The 14,466-nt window shown below is 37.4% G+C and overlaps 1 long non-coding RNA gene across 1 annotated transcript in view; it reads left to right on the top strand.

Annotated features, from left to right (window-relative positions):
• The window catches only part of LOC108946156 (uncharacterized), a 29,173-nt gene extending 16,260 nt beyond the window's left edge, over positions 1-12,913 (top strand). Inside the window, exons 2-3 of the long non-coding RNA XR_011414476.1 lie at positions 12,436-12,570; positions 12,882-12,913. This is a non-coding gene — a long non-coding RNA (uncharacterized lncRNA). The remainder of the gene's footprint in view (positions 1-12,435; positions 12,571-12,881) is intronic.
• Positions 12,914-14,466: the final 1,553 nt, after the last annotated feature.

Here is a 14,466-nt window from a genome sequence, read left to right as displayed (position 1 = left end):
AATGTGGAGGAGTACACTCAGAGCTTGCCACCAAATGAGCAAGGCGAGCGACCACCCGTTTCCGACGAAGAAGCGCAGAAAATATGGTTAGATGTTGTCGGTGGTCCTAAAAAGGGGATAGCATACGGCCTTCCAGAGAGATCATTTCGGCACTACAAGGTTGGATTGCAAGTTATAGGGACTTCTTCCCAAGGCGAGGCAATTGATAGGTCGACTCTCTCGTCTATGGAGAAGAAGATCTTAAAGCTGACAGCAGAGCTTGAAGAGACAAAGACTAGAGAACAAAAGAGAGATGAACAATTTGATGCCCTTCAAGTTCAGCTAGAAAAGATGGACCAACAATTTAATCTCATTCAAGGTTAGCTGGCCAATCTTCTTGCTAGTGGTACTTTCCCCATTCCCCGGTCTCGTGGGCCTTCTCCAGATGCTAATCCTTCTCGTCGTGATCCTTCGAACCATGTCGACGATGAAGCTTCTAGTAATGAATATGGACATGATGCAATACAAAATACTCATTGAATGGTGTGTATTGCTAAACACATTTTTGAACTTGTGAATATTTAGTTGGGAATAATTTTGAATGTTGATTGTATTGTTGATATTATTTTATTATTGAACATTTGTATAATTATTGTTGTGGTTGGCGTTGTTGTTGTGGTTGTTGTTGGTTAATTATTGTTGTTATTGGTTAATTTTTTTGGTTGTTGGTTAACTGTTATTGTTGGTTAATTGTGGTTGAATGACAACAATATAATGCTACCATTATAGGATGGATATTGGTTATATTTGACAGGTGGTATAGCTTAAAAGCAAGCATATTCTGCCTGATTTTTACCCAGAAAACCGGTCGATTTCGGTCAAAATTCTCATACAAAAAAATCCAGAAATTAATATTTTCCGACCGACGTCGGTCAGAAATAAATATTTTTATTTAATTATTATTTTAGTTTTCGACCAACTTCGGTCGGTTTATTAAAATTAAAATTATTACATATTTATAATTTCGATAGAAGTCGGTCGATAATTTGAAAAATAAATAAATAAAAATTTAAATAATTCCGACCGATTTAGGTCGGTATAATTATTTTTGTCAGTCAATGCGGTCAATCAACGGTTGAATTAACCGACCAAAATCTATTGGAAAATTTCAACCGCCGTCGGTCGCAAAGCCTTAGCGACCATTATTCTTCCAATAAATTAAAAGCGGTTGGAAATCAGTCGCTTTTTCTTTAATTCCGACCGATATCGGTCGGTAATGGTGGTCGAAATTTGGTAGTTTTCTAGTAGTGATTGCATCCGTTGTCCTATGTCTCTTCTCGAGGGTGAAGCATGCTACTCCCTCCATTTCAAAAAGATTGACATTATTTTTTCTATTAGTCCGTTTCAAAAGATTGGTGTATTTCTATATTTTCTTAATGGGAAGCTTTTATAGCCACTCAAACGTTATTGTCACGACCCAAAATCCCACTAGTCGTGATGACACCTAACCCAACCCGTTAGGTAAGCCAATTTTCAACTATCCAATTTCAATGAAATTAATTTTAAAAAAATCTAAAACCAATACATCTCCCCAAGAACTGGTAGTAGAAATTATGAGCTTCTAAGAATAGAGTATACAAAGCAGAAATAAAATAAATATATAGTCTGTTTGAATAATACATAAACAGAGCTTTTATAAATCTAAGGCTACCCTGAATAAGAGGCAGCTACAACAGGAACTCAGGTACATCTTCAAATCCCGCAACCATCGAGCACAGCAACAACATCAGCCAACATCTGCACGCAATGTGCAGAAGTGTAGTATCAGTACAACCGACCCCATGTACTGAGTAAGTAACAAACCTAGCCGTAGGTTGAAAGTAGTGACGAGAGATTCTACCAAGGTCAGAGTCCAACTTCCATAACCAACAATAGTTCATAACAATATTAAACAAGTAATGCCAGAAGTAACTCAAAAAAATAAATAAGTTTAGAAACAGTAATATTCCAAAAATCCTTTCAATAATAAATAAAGTATCTCATTTTCTTTCCCAAATAACCAGTGTAAAACAATTGCATCACTATGCCCATCTGTCAACATGTGTGAGAAATCATGAATAATGTGATACCGTACAGCATGAGAAAAACACATCTCTATGCATATATGTCATGTGTGCATGTCAATGCAACGTATCTCAGAGATTGCACTCATGTACTCACACTCTCTCAGAGTACTCAATCTCATTGTCTTGCATTCTCTCTCACTATGCTCAGCACACTCAATCATTCAGCGCTATACAATACCTGTTGTGGCGTGCAGGCCGATCCCTGTTTATAGTCGACTAAGCTCACTAGGGGTGTACAGACTCATGAGGGGCTCCTACAGTCCAAGCGCTATAAGCACGGAAAACTCACGTGTTGCACTGACAACTCACGTGCTATAATATCATATCTGGATCCGCACGGACAACTCACGTGCTATAATAATATCTGGATCCGCACGGCCAACTCACGTGCTATAATAATATCTGGATCCGCACGGCCAACTCACGTACTACATGGCCAACTCACGTGCAATAGTATAATATATAGATCCACACGGCCAACTCACGTGCAATAGTATAATATATATAAAGCCAACATGGCCTGCTGCGGTGTGCAGCCCGATCCCAAAACAAATATCCTCACAATCAGGCCCTCGGCCTCCCTCAGTCATCAATCTCTCCAGTCTCTCTTTCATAAGCTCACAATGTCATGAGAATAGCCCAAAATGATGATATGATGTATCAATAAATAACAACAGAGACTGAGATATGATATGCAATAAAATGAATATGACTGAGTATGAATTTTCAATTTAAAATAAATATTTCACAATAATATGACCTCTGTGGGTCCCAATAATAGTGGCACATAGCCTCAACTTGATTTTTAATATGCTTTTCAGCTCAATTTCTTTAACTCATAAAATCGCATGAAAAATGCCAAGATCATTTAACTATAAAATTCCACAGAAACAATTATGTCACAATTTCTATAGTGCACGCCCACACGCCCGTCACCTAACATGTGCGTCACCTCCCAATAATTTACAAAATACATATATTCGGGGTTCATACCCTCAAATCCAAGATTAGAAGAGTTACTTACCTCGAACGAGCCAAATCTAATGTCGAGCAAGCTAAGCAATGCTCCAGAAATTCCATTCTGCGTGTATCAACTTCCAAACGGCTCGAATCTAGTCACAATTAATTTGATTCAGTCCACACAATTTATAGGAATTAGTTCCATATCAAAATGCTAATATTTTCCACAAAATCCGAAATTATGCCCCAAAAATACCCGTGGGGCCCACGTCTCGGAATCTGATAAAACTCATAAAATCCGAACTCCCGTTCAACCACGAGTCTAACCATACAAAAATTACTCAAATCCGACCACAACTCGGCCTTTAAAATCCTCAATTAAAGTCTATGAATTTTTCTACTATTTTCAACCCAAAACACTAATTTGTTGATAAAAATAATAATAGATTCATGTAATTTAATCAAAACCGAGTTAGAATCACTTACCCCAATCCATATGGTGAAAATTGCCTAAAAAATCGCTTCAATCCGAGCTCCATAGCTCCAAATGTGTTAAAATGGCAGAAACGTCGAAATATATCTTCTGTCCAGGCATTTACTCTTCGCTATCGTGTAAAATGCTTCGCGATCACGAAGCACAAAAATTTTCAGCCCCAAAATTGCTCTTCGCGATCGCAGAAAATGTTTCGCGATCACGAAGAACAAACTCCCCAACTCTTCCAGACAACCTCTAATATAATGGTCATAACCTTTTGTACAAAACTCCAAATTGCCATTGGTTTAACTTTTAGAAAACTAGACACCAAGGGCTATAACTGTCATTTGTTTCTTATCTCCCAATTCCTTATAAATTGTTAGATATAAGCTTTCAAATCTCAGCCTTATGCAACAGAGATTTCCAAATTCTTCCCAGATTGCCTATAGTTTATCCACCACAACTTTTTATACACAACTCTAAATAACAAATAGTTTACATTTCAGAAAACTAGACATCAAGGGCTACAACTTTCATTTTTGGATCATCTCCAAATTCCATATAGATTGCGAGATATAAGCTTCCAAAGTCGGATCAGTGCAGCAGAGATTTTGCTCTATGCGATCGCGAAAGAGCTTCCGCGATCGCGATTCACAAGGTTCCAAATTGTTGTTTTCTCTTCACGAACGCGACCCAATGTCCGCGATCGCGATGCACACCTCTGTAGGCAGAAACCAACAACTAAAAATGGCCTAGAAATGGTCCGAAACCACCCCGAAACTCACCCGAGTGCCCTCGGGACCTCAACCAATTATACCAACAAGTCCTAAAACAGCATACGAACTTAGTCGAAGCCTCGAATCACATCAAACAATGTTAAAACTAGGAATCGCACCTCAATTCAAGCCTAATGAACTTTGAACTTTCAAATTCTATATCTTGTGCCGAAATACATCAAATCAATCCGGAATTACTTCAAATTTTGCACACAAGTCATAAATGACATGACGAAGCTATTCCAATTTCCAGAATCGGATTCCGACCTCGATATCAAAAAGTCAACCCCCCGGTCAAACTTCCCAAAATTTCAACTTTAGGCATTTCAAGCCTAATTCCACTACGGTCCTCCAAATAATTTTCCGAACACGCTCCTAAGTCCAAAATCACCATACGGAGCTATTGGAATCATCAGAATTAAATCCCGAGGTCGTTTACACATAAGTCATTATCCGCTCAACTATTTCAACTGAAGCTTCTAACATGAAAATTCATTCTTCCAAACTAACTCTAAAATACCTTAAAACCAAAACTGACAATTCACACAAGCCATAATACCTCGTAGGAAGTTATTCAAGACTTCAAATAGTTGAAAGGAACGTAAATGCTCAAAACGATCGGTCGGGTTGTTACAATCTCCCCCACTTAAACATACGTTCGTCCTCGAACGTGCCAAGAGTTGTTCTTAACCTTTAAATCTCTATTCCACCTTACCACGCACATACCCGGGGGTGATCTCATGTCACCCTTTTCTATATAGGCCTGACCACACAACATAACTAAAAATCATTAATTTAACATTAGCCCAAAACCCTTGGAGCCAAATTTCTAATATCTAAAATTCTTTTCAAGATCTGAATCTCACATCTACACACTATATAAGTCCGAACAAGCTGCATCGAGCTATAACTATAACCACGGATATAATCACTCGGCATATTACATAACTCGCATGCTCGTAGCACCATTCCTGATCACAGTGACTACTCCAAAACCAACCGCATACTAGTATTAAACCCATATCGAACCAAACCTCATCCCAAAACCTTCGTACACTGCTGATAATAAAAGAAGCATGCAAAAATCTCATGACCCCTTATCAGAGCAACAAGTCATGGAGCTCTCTCGCCCCAACCAGAACCATAACCACTTTCTAAATCGACTTTCAATATTATCCTCCCGAATATACTGTAATCAAACCTGATAGTACCCATTCTAGGTCCAATGACCTTATATAATTAAACACAACTATCCCACAGACACGCCACATCAATATAACTTAAGACACAACTGCGCAATCCGTGTCCCCAAATATGGAAGATGTGTTATGGAAGGGGAACCATATTGCAAGTTCAATAAGCACCACCACAACCACAATGTTACAACCAACTCCTCAAATTTTGTGAAGAGGATAACCGTAGGCGCATGTGCACAATTGTAAAGGAAGAAAATTAATGAATCAGATAAATTATCATAGAAATAAAATTCGCACACAAGGCACGGACAACTCACGTGCCAATAATATGAATCGCCCAGCATGGTCACAGGCCTCCAGTCCCAGCATATTATAGAGGAGCAATTAAACAAGTACACTTGTATATGAAAATGAAGTAATATTCTCATGCCCTTGGACTGGAATAAATAGCATGCCATAGTGCAAGCATGTGCAAAGTCTTCTATCACTCTTCAAATCGGCAATTTTACGCAGAATTAGTAACTAGCCCGTTTATTTAGGGAATCATCTTCTTTGTAACCTCAAGTATAGCCCAGATAGTTCTCAACAAAGGTACGAATACGGGAAACGTTATAACTTTACGCTTAACAGTCGACTCTAGGCAAATAATAGCCTAAGCATTCTTCCGACTATGAATACTTGCCCTAATGCCCGCACATGGACTCCAACCTCACATATATGCACACTTATAGCGCGTAGCTATCACAAATAATTAACGCAACTGGTGCCTCCACTGAGTTAAAATAAAATACTCACCTCAAACAGGCCGTAACCCGAAACAATATACTTCTGAGAACTCTTAGTCTCCAAATTCATCAAACATATGAATCACCTTAACTGATCCCAACTCCAGTACTAGAATGACTAACACATATTCCATTCACGATCTTCCCATAAGGAATACTTTCATAATTCTTCCGTGCAACATAGCAATAATTTGAATATCAACAGTCTATCAACCATGTGAGTACTGCAATACCAATGAACATCCGTAAGTCAAAACACAATGCGCCTTTTGAAATGCGCACGCTTCTCAGGGATTACCGAGCAGTTATAACATTCATCTAATTATCTGAAATTGACCATTCTATCCAAAATTCGTGATCTTCCTTTTAAGAATGAACTGCCACCTTGTACATGTAAATCAATATCCGGCACAACACGTTCCCCCACACCGGTAGAAAATATTCGGTTTAAACCATGGTAGAAACCATCATGAACACTTTGAAATTCATTTGCACATAACCAAGCTATCAGAATTGAACTCCTCTAACTCGACCAAGCCACACATGTTGCCAAAACCAGGTGTATTGCCACAAAGCACCTGTAGAAAACCCCCACATCATATGCACCCAAAGAACCGATCATATCCATTACTATACTGATCCAACCTACTACCCAGTTGTCCTATTTTCTCCGAGTCCCTTCTGAATTTGTCTTCAGATTGATACTTCTTCTTGCTAAAATACCACGATCTTTAACCAAAACTTACCCTACAAACCTTAGCATAGAACCACAATGCCCTACGTCCCATAAGCAACTGTATTCTTCTTAAGCACCTTCAAAAATACCATAACTATAACACTCACTCTGAGAATACATTATGTGAATTTGAAATTGTTCTTCTTACCTTCCTTACACAAAAATGTAGAATCCATAGTCATATAGAATTTCCGCAAGTCCAGGCACCATCAAACGCAAATCTCGGATTTTATCCATACATAAGTCCGGAAAACATTCTCAATTGCTATATATAATTCTCAAACCCACTGGAATTTTCTCAGGAGTCACCCACTTTGCTCAAATCTAAATTGCATCGCTCAAATGGGCCAAAAGACACGTGCCCCATTAGCACAACAACACTCAAAGAAGTAACTCTATTCTAATACCCCCAATCACATTCATACTCCATGCATACTACATCATTCACCAATAACAACTCACTCATCCCGCGAATTTCATTTACTCATACGTGCAGTATAATCCGTAACCGGGAATTTTCCTTATTCGAGTCATTTTCGAACTCCACCTCTGCAAGTCATCACTAATTCCCAAGTATACTTTATACCCAAACAAAATTTGACACATACCCATGAACTGATTTGTCTATAGCAGGCTCCCCCACTTGGCTCAAAGCCATAGATTAAAACACTACATAATTCACAATACCCATACCCTATTACTGTCATAATACCGTAGTCAGTACCACAAAATTCTTCTCAAGCTCATGCAATGCCAACCATAAAAATACCCCAAATCATCCGCTAAGATCGCAATCATCATCTTGATACTCAGGTCGACTTTCTTAGCCAAATTCAAATTCAAATCTCCACACATACGCCCCACTGGCAGAAAAGAAACCCTCCACTCATATTACAAGAAACATACCTACGTAGATTACTCTTTAGGAGATAACCCACCTCCCTAGCCTCAAATTGGTATCTTGTTATATCTTTTCGCAGCCACAATTTCTACGCAATCACTAAATCTTTCTGAGTCCAAACTCATTAACTAGACCTGAGAGTTTAATTTGTCCCACAATTTAAACACGTGAAAGATCTTTCAAAACATTCATACTCGAGACTGTACGTCACATCAAACCGAAAATCAAGCACCCAATGGCCTTCCTTTACATTTCAAGGAAAAACTTCTCGTCACATTCAAATCATCTTAACATATCCCGCAGTTACATCATACTCATCAAAAAGCCATTCCACCGCTCATCGAGCCATAAATTTCACTGTAGGGTCATTACTGGACATATGAGTCCAATTGTACAGGTTACAACTAAAGCTAGCGAGCTCAAGCTACGGTCTAACCATGGCCTCAAGTCCTCCAGACTGGCCCATCACTAAAACACAGAATACTCACCTCAAACCTCGTTCATAAAATCACAAGCCGGCGATGCACAACTGATATCGAGCGCTCATGTGCGCATACGAATACGTGGAAGGAATTCAAAGAGTTATGTCTCAAGCTGAATCAATTCCACAGGATAAAGAAAGAAAGATGGGAAGTATATATCCTAAATGCCCTGTAGCCTCTCGAAGATAAGTATGGACGTCATCATACCGATCCGCAAGACTCTACTAGATACTTGCTCATGACTTGTAGAACCTATGAACCTAGAGCTCTGATACCACCTTGTCACGACCCAAAATCCCACTAGTCGTGATGACACCTAACCCAACCCGTTAGGTAAGCAATTTTCAGCTATCCAATTCCAATGAAATTAATTAAAAGAAAATATCTAAAACCAATACATCTCCCCAAGAACTGGTAGTACAAATCATGAGCTTCTAAGAATAGAGTATACAAAGTGAAAATAAAATAAATACATAGTCTGTTTGAATAATACATAAACAGAGCTTTTATAAATCTAAGGCTACCCTGAACAAGAGGCAGCTACAATAGGAACTCAAGTACATCTTCAAATCCCGCAACCATCGAGCACAACAACAACAACAGCCAACATCTGCACGCAATGTACAGAAGTGTAGTATCAGTACAACCGACCCCATGTACTGAGTAAGTAACAAACCTAGCCGTAAGTTGAAAGTAGTGACGGGCTTCTACCAAGGTCAGAGTCCAACTTCTATAACCAACAATAGTTCATAACAGTATTAAACAAGTAATGCCAGAAGTAACTCAAAAAAAAAAAATAAGTTTGGAAACAGTAATATTCCAAAAATCCTTTCAATAATAAATAAAGTATCTCATTTTCTTTCCCAGATAACCAGTGTAAAACAATTGCATCACTATGCCCATCTGTCAACATGTGTGAGAAATCATGAATAATGTGATACCGTACAGCATGAGGAAAACACATATCTATGCATATATGTCATGTGTGCATGTCAATGCAACGTATCTCAGAGATTGCACTCATGTACTCACACTCTCTCAGAGTACTCAATCTCATTGTCTCGCATTCTCTCTCACTGTGCTCAGCACACTCAATCATTCAGCGCTATACAATACTTGCTACGGCATGCAGCCCGATCCCTGTTTATAGTCGACTGCGCTCACTAGGGGTGTACAGACTCATGAGGGGCTCCTACAGCCTAAGTGCTATAAGCACGGACAACTCACGTGTTATAATATCATATCTGGATCCGCACGGACAACTCACTTGCTATAATATCATATCTGGATCCGCACGGACAACTCACGTTCTATAATAATATCTGGATCCGCACGACCAACTCACCTGCTATAATAATATCTAGATCCGCACGGCTAACTCACGTTCTGCACGGCCAACTCACGTGCAATAGTATAATATATAGATCTGCACGGCTAACTCACGTGCAATAGTATAATATATATAAAGCCAACATGGCCTGTTGCGGCGTGCAGCCCGATCCCAAAACAAATATCCTCACAATCAGGCCCTCGGCCTCCCTCAGTCATCAATCTCTCCCATCTCTCTTTCATGGGCTCACAATGTCATGAGAATAGCCCAAAATGATGATATGATGTATCAATAAATAACAACAGAGACTGAGATACGATATGCAATAAAATGAATATGACTGGGTATGAATTTTCAATTTAAAATAAATATTTCACAATAATATGACCTCTGTGTGTCCCAATAATACTGGCACATAGCCTCAACTTGATTTTTAATATGCTTTTCAGCTCAATTTCTTTAACTCATAAAATCGCATGGAAAATGCCAAGATCATTTAACTATAAAATTTCACAGAAACAATTATGTCACAATTTCTATAGTGCACGCCCACACGCCTGTCACCTAGCATGTGCATCACCTCCCAACAATTTACGAAATACATATATTCGGGGTTCATACCCTCAACTCCAAGATTAGAAGAGCTACTTACCTCGAACGAGCCAAATCCAATATCGAGCAAGCTAAGCAATGCCTCAGAAATTCCATTCTACGTGTATCAACTTCCAAACGGCTCGAATCTAGACACAATTAATTTGATTCAGTCCACACAATTTATAGGAATTAATTCCATATCAAAATGCTAATATTTTTCACAAAATCCGAAATTACGCTCCAAAAATTACCCGTGGGGCCCACATCTCGAAATCTGATAAAACTCATAAAATCTGAACCCCCGTTCAACCACGAGTCCAACCATACCAAAATTACTCAAATCCGACCACAACTCGGCCTTTAAAATCCTCAATTAAAGTCTATGAATTTTTCTACTATTTTCAACCCAAAACACTAATTTGTTGATAAAAACAATAATAGATTCATGTAATTTAACCAAAACCGAGTTTGAATCACTTACCCCAATCCATATGGTAAAAATCGCCTCAAAAATCGCTTCAATCCTAACTCCATAGCTCCAAATATGTTAAAATGGTCGAAACTATGAAATATATCTTCTATCTAGGCATTTACTCTTCGCGATCGCGAAGCACAAAAATTTTCAGCCCCAAAATTGCTCTTCGCGATCGCGAAAAACAAACTCCAAACTCTTCCAGACAGCCTCTAGTATAATGGTCATAACTTTTTGTACAAAACTCCAAATTGTAATTGGTTTAACTTTCAAAAAATTAGACACCAAGGGCTATAACTGTCATTTGTTTCTCATCTCCCAATTCCTTATAAATTGTTAGATATAAGCTTTCAAAGTCAGCCTTATGCAATAGAGATTTCCAAATTCTTCCCAGACAGTCTATAGTTTATCCATCATAACTTTTTATACACAACTCCAAATGACAAATAGGTTACATTTCAGAAAACTAGACATTAAGGGCTACAACTTTTATTTTTGGATCATCTCTAAATTTCTTATAGATTGCGAGATATAAGCTTCCAAAGTCGGATCAGTGCAGCAGAGATTTTTCTCTATGCGATCGCGATGCACACCTCTGTAGGCAGAAACCAGCAATTAAAAATGGCTTAGATTTGGTCCGAAACCACCCCGAAACTCACCCGAACCCCCTCGGGACCTCAACTAATTATACCAACAAGTCCTAAAACAGCATACGAACTTAGTCGAAGCCTCGAATCACATCAAACAACGCTAAAACTACGAATCGCACCTCAATTCAAGCCTAATGAACTTTGAACTTTCAAATTCTATATCTTGTGCCGAAATACATCAAATCAATCCGGAATGACTTCAAATTTTGTACACAAGTCATAAATGACATAACGAAGCTATTCCAATTTTCAGAATCGGATTCCGACATCGATATCAAAAAGTCAACCCCCCGGTCAAACTTTCCAAAAATTCAACTTTTGGCATTTCAAGCCTAATTCCACTACGGACCTCCAAATAATTTTCCGGACACGCTCCTAAGTCCAAAATCACCATACAGAGCTATTGGAATTATCAGAATTAAATTCCGAGGTCATTTACACATAAGTCAATATCCGGCCAACTATTTCAACTTAAACTTCCAACATGAAAATTCATTCTTCCAAGCTAACTCTAAAATACCTTAAAACCAAAACTGACAATTCACACAAGCCATAATACCTCGTAGGAAGTTATTCAAGACTTCAAATAGTTGAAAGAAACGTAAATGCTCAAAACGACCGGTCGGGTCGTTACAGTTATAGTTTATTTAAGATCACATGTTTTATAATTGGGAAAAATAATATAGCATATTTAAGGTCACACATTTCAAAAGTCTTCAGCTCTTTATTAAACTTTGTGTCAAGTTAAACTATATAAGACAAATAAATTAAAACAGAGAGAGTATTTCTTTGTCAAATTGTGCTTAATTTCATATGTGACAACTCCGTCATGATCTCTTCGTTAGTTAGGGAAAGAATTTAACATTTTCTGGAACGTATGGACTGAGAAATTTTGATTAGACAATGTGTAGTTGGTAAACGGTTACTATATTCTAAAACATATAATTTATTGATTGACATGATGAATTTGTAGGACTTCCTGAACATGTATTTCAAGAACATCTACAAACTAATACCTCTAGATTACAATCTTGTTCTAGCAATGTTATGGCGTCATCCGGAGAATGTTAAACTGGATGAAGTGAAAGTTGTACATTATTGCGCAGCGGTACGTATATCCTATACTTTACTTGCAATATCTACATGCAATCATTATTCTCATACTACATTAATTTAATTTGGCGCGTTAATGAAAGAAAATAAGTAGTACGTACTTCTCTAGTCACCCCTCATGTGACAGACGTTTTACTTTTTAGTATGTTTAAAAATAGATAATATATTTATATATTTAGCAGTAATTTACTTTAATTTTTTTAATTGATCACATAATTTTATAGCCAAAACACCTTTTACGTAAAATGAAACAGAGGGAGTAGTTGATATTGTCAATTTACATGTGCACTTATGATGATGTTAAAGGGTTCAAAGCCATGGAGGTACACAAGAAACCGGTGGCCCTTAATCAAGGATCAGATTGAGAATCCATATCAACTTGCAGCCGTTGATTGCAGCTGCTAGCCTGCTATGTCTGAGGCTGGTGCAGTGCACTATTTCACTGCGCCATCCGCTGCATAATTTTGACATCATGCGAATGGCTTCGGCTAACCCTAACGCGCCACGAATCCCACAAAATTAATGTATATTATATTGCACCAAATTAGATCGAACAAAACACCAAAGGAACCTTGGTTAAGAGAAGAAAATATAAACGGGGATTTCAGAATGTTAAAGTTACTGGAATTTTATCTTAAGAGGTAAAAATTAGGGTAGATTGCAGAGAGAGAATGTGAATGTCACAGTAATGTAAAATATATCTGTTCTCATGCATGAAAAATATATATTATGGAATCTATATTAGAATTGAAAAGGAAATGTGTTGATACTATTTCGTTTTTGTTTTGTGTGTTCAATGAATTTATTTAGGAAGAATTCTTCTTAGTACCGTTGTGAAAAATTTGTTCTTGTGTTTTAGAGCGTTATTCAATTTACAAAGATAAAGTAGTTGGTTTACATATAATAAATAGTTTTGCTTCTTGCTCAAACAGGTTACTCGAAAAGAAATTAACATGAAATGGTGTATAGAGAATGTCAGAGAGAGAGAGAGAGAGTCAGGAAGAGAGAGCTCACAACCAACAAAACATACAACAAACTATCAAACCACAAAAAAGAAAAAAAGAAAAGAAAAAAAGAAACCTTTCAATTAACTAGAGTGTACATAACGGCGGCGGTGGAAGGTTTTTAAAGTTTTTACTAGGTCGCTGTTCTCTTTATGCCATGTACTGGAATTTCAAATGAATTACACTAAACACTACACCCCATGTATTTCTACCCTATAAAACATGTGAAGAGGGATGGAGCAAAGAAGACTAGAAGAGGCAATAGATATCTATATTTTTCATGATATTCAAGAAAACTGCATTGCCTAGAAGAGGCAATAGCCAATAGATATCTCTATTTTTCATGATATTCAAGAAAAAATGCTTTCTTATGCCTAGGTAGTTTAACAACATATATGAGGAAGATTTTTTACTTTTATATATATATATATATATATATATATAATATAATATAATGTTTCGGCATAGGAGATTCAGTTGAACACCTTTAGTAAACGTAAGAAGAACAAATCCAGCAGAAAACAAAAATAGTAAGACAGATGACCAAGGGGCAAGGAGAAAGATTTCATGATTCTTTGGTCCATCCCTCTTCACATGCTTTATAGAGATCATTATCTATATATTAATATGTTATAACAAGTTATCTATAGCCTCGTTTATATAAGCGTACATTTTTTGGATGTTATAGCAAAACATTATTATAGAGAACATATATTATATCATAACAAGATAAATTGATTCCAAAGAAAATTTGGTCGTTATAATGAAGTATTGTTATAGAGAAGTTCAACTGTATTTGTCAAATTTCTCCAACTATGTATCATAACGAGTATCTTATTAGCTTGGTATTAGAAATTCTATGAGAGTAGTGAAGAGATCAACTAGAA

This window comes from Nicotiana tomentosiformis, chromosome 2 (assembly GCF_000390325.3).
Source record: "Nicotiana tomentosiformis chromosome 2, ASM39032v3, whole genome shotgun sequence".
Lineage (NCBI taxonomy): Eukaryota > Viridiplantae > Streptophyta > Magnoliopsida > Solanales > Solanaceae > Nicotiana > Nicotiana tomentosiformis.
The sequence above is the reverse complement of the archived record's forward strand: the minus strand, read 5'-3'. Positions and strand labels throughout refer to the sequence as shown.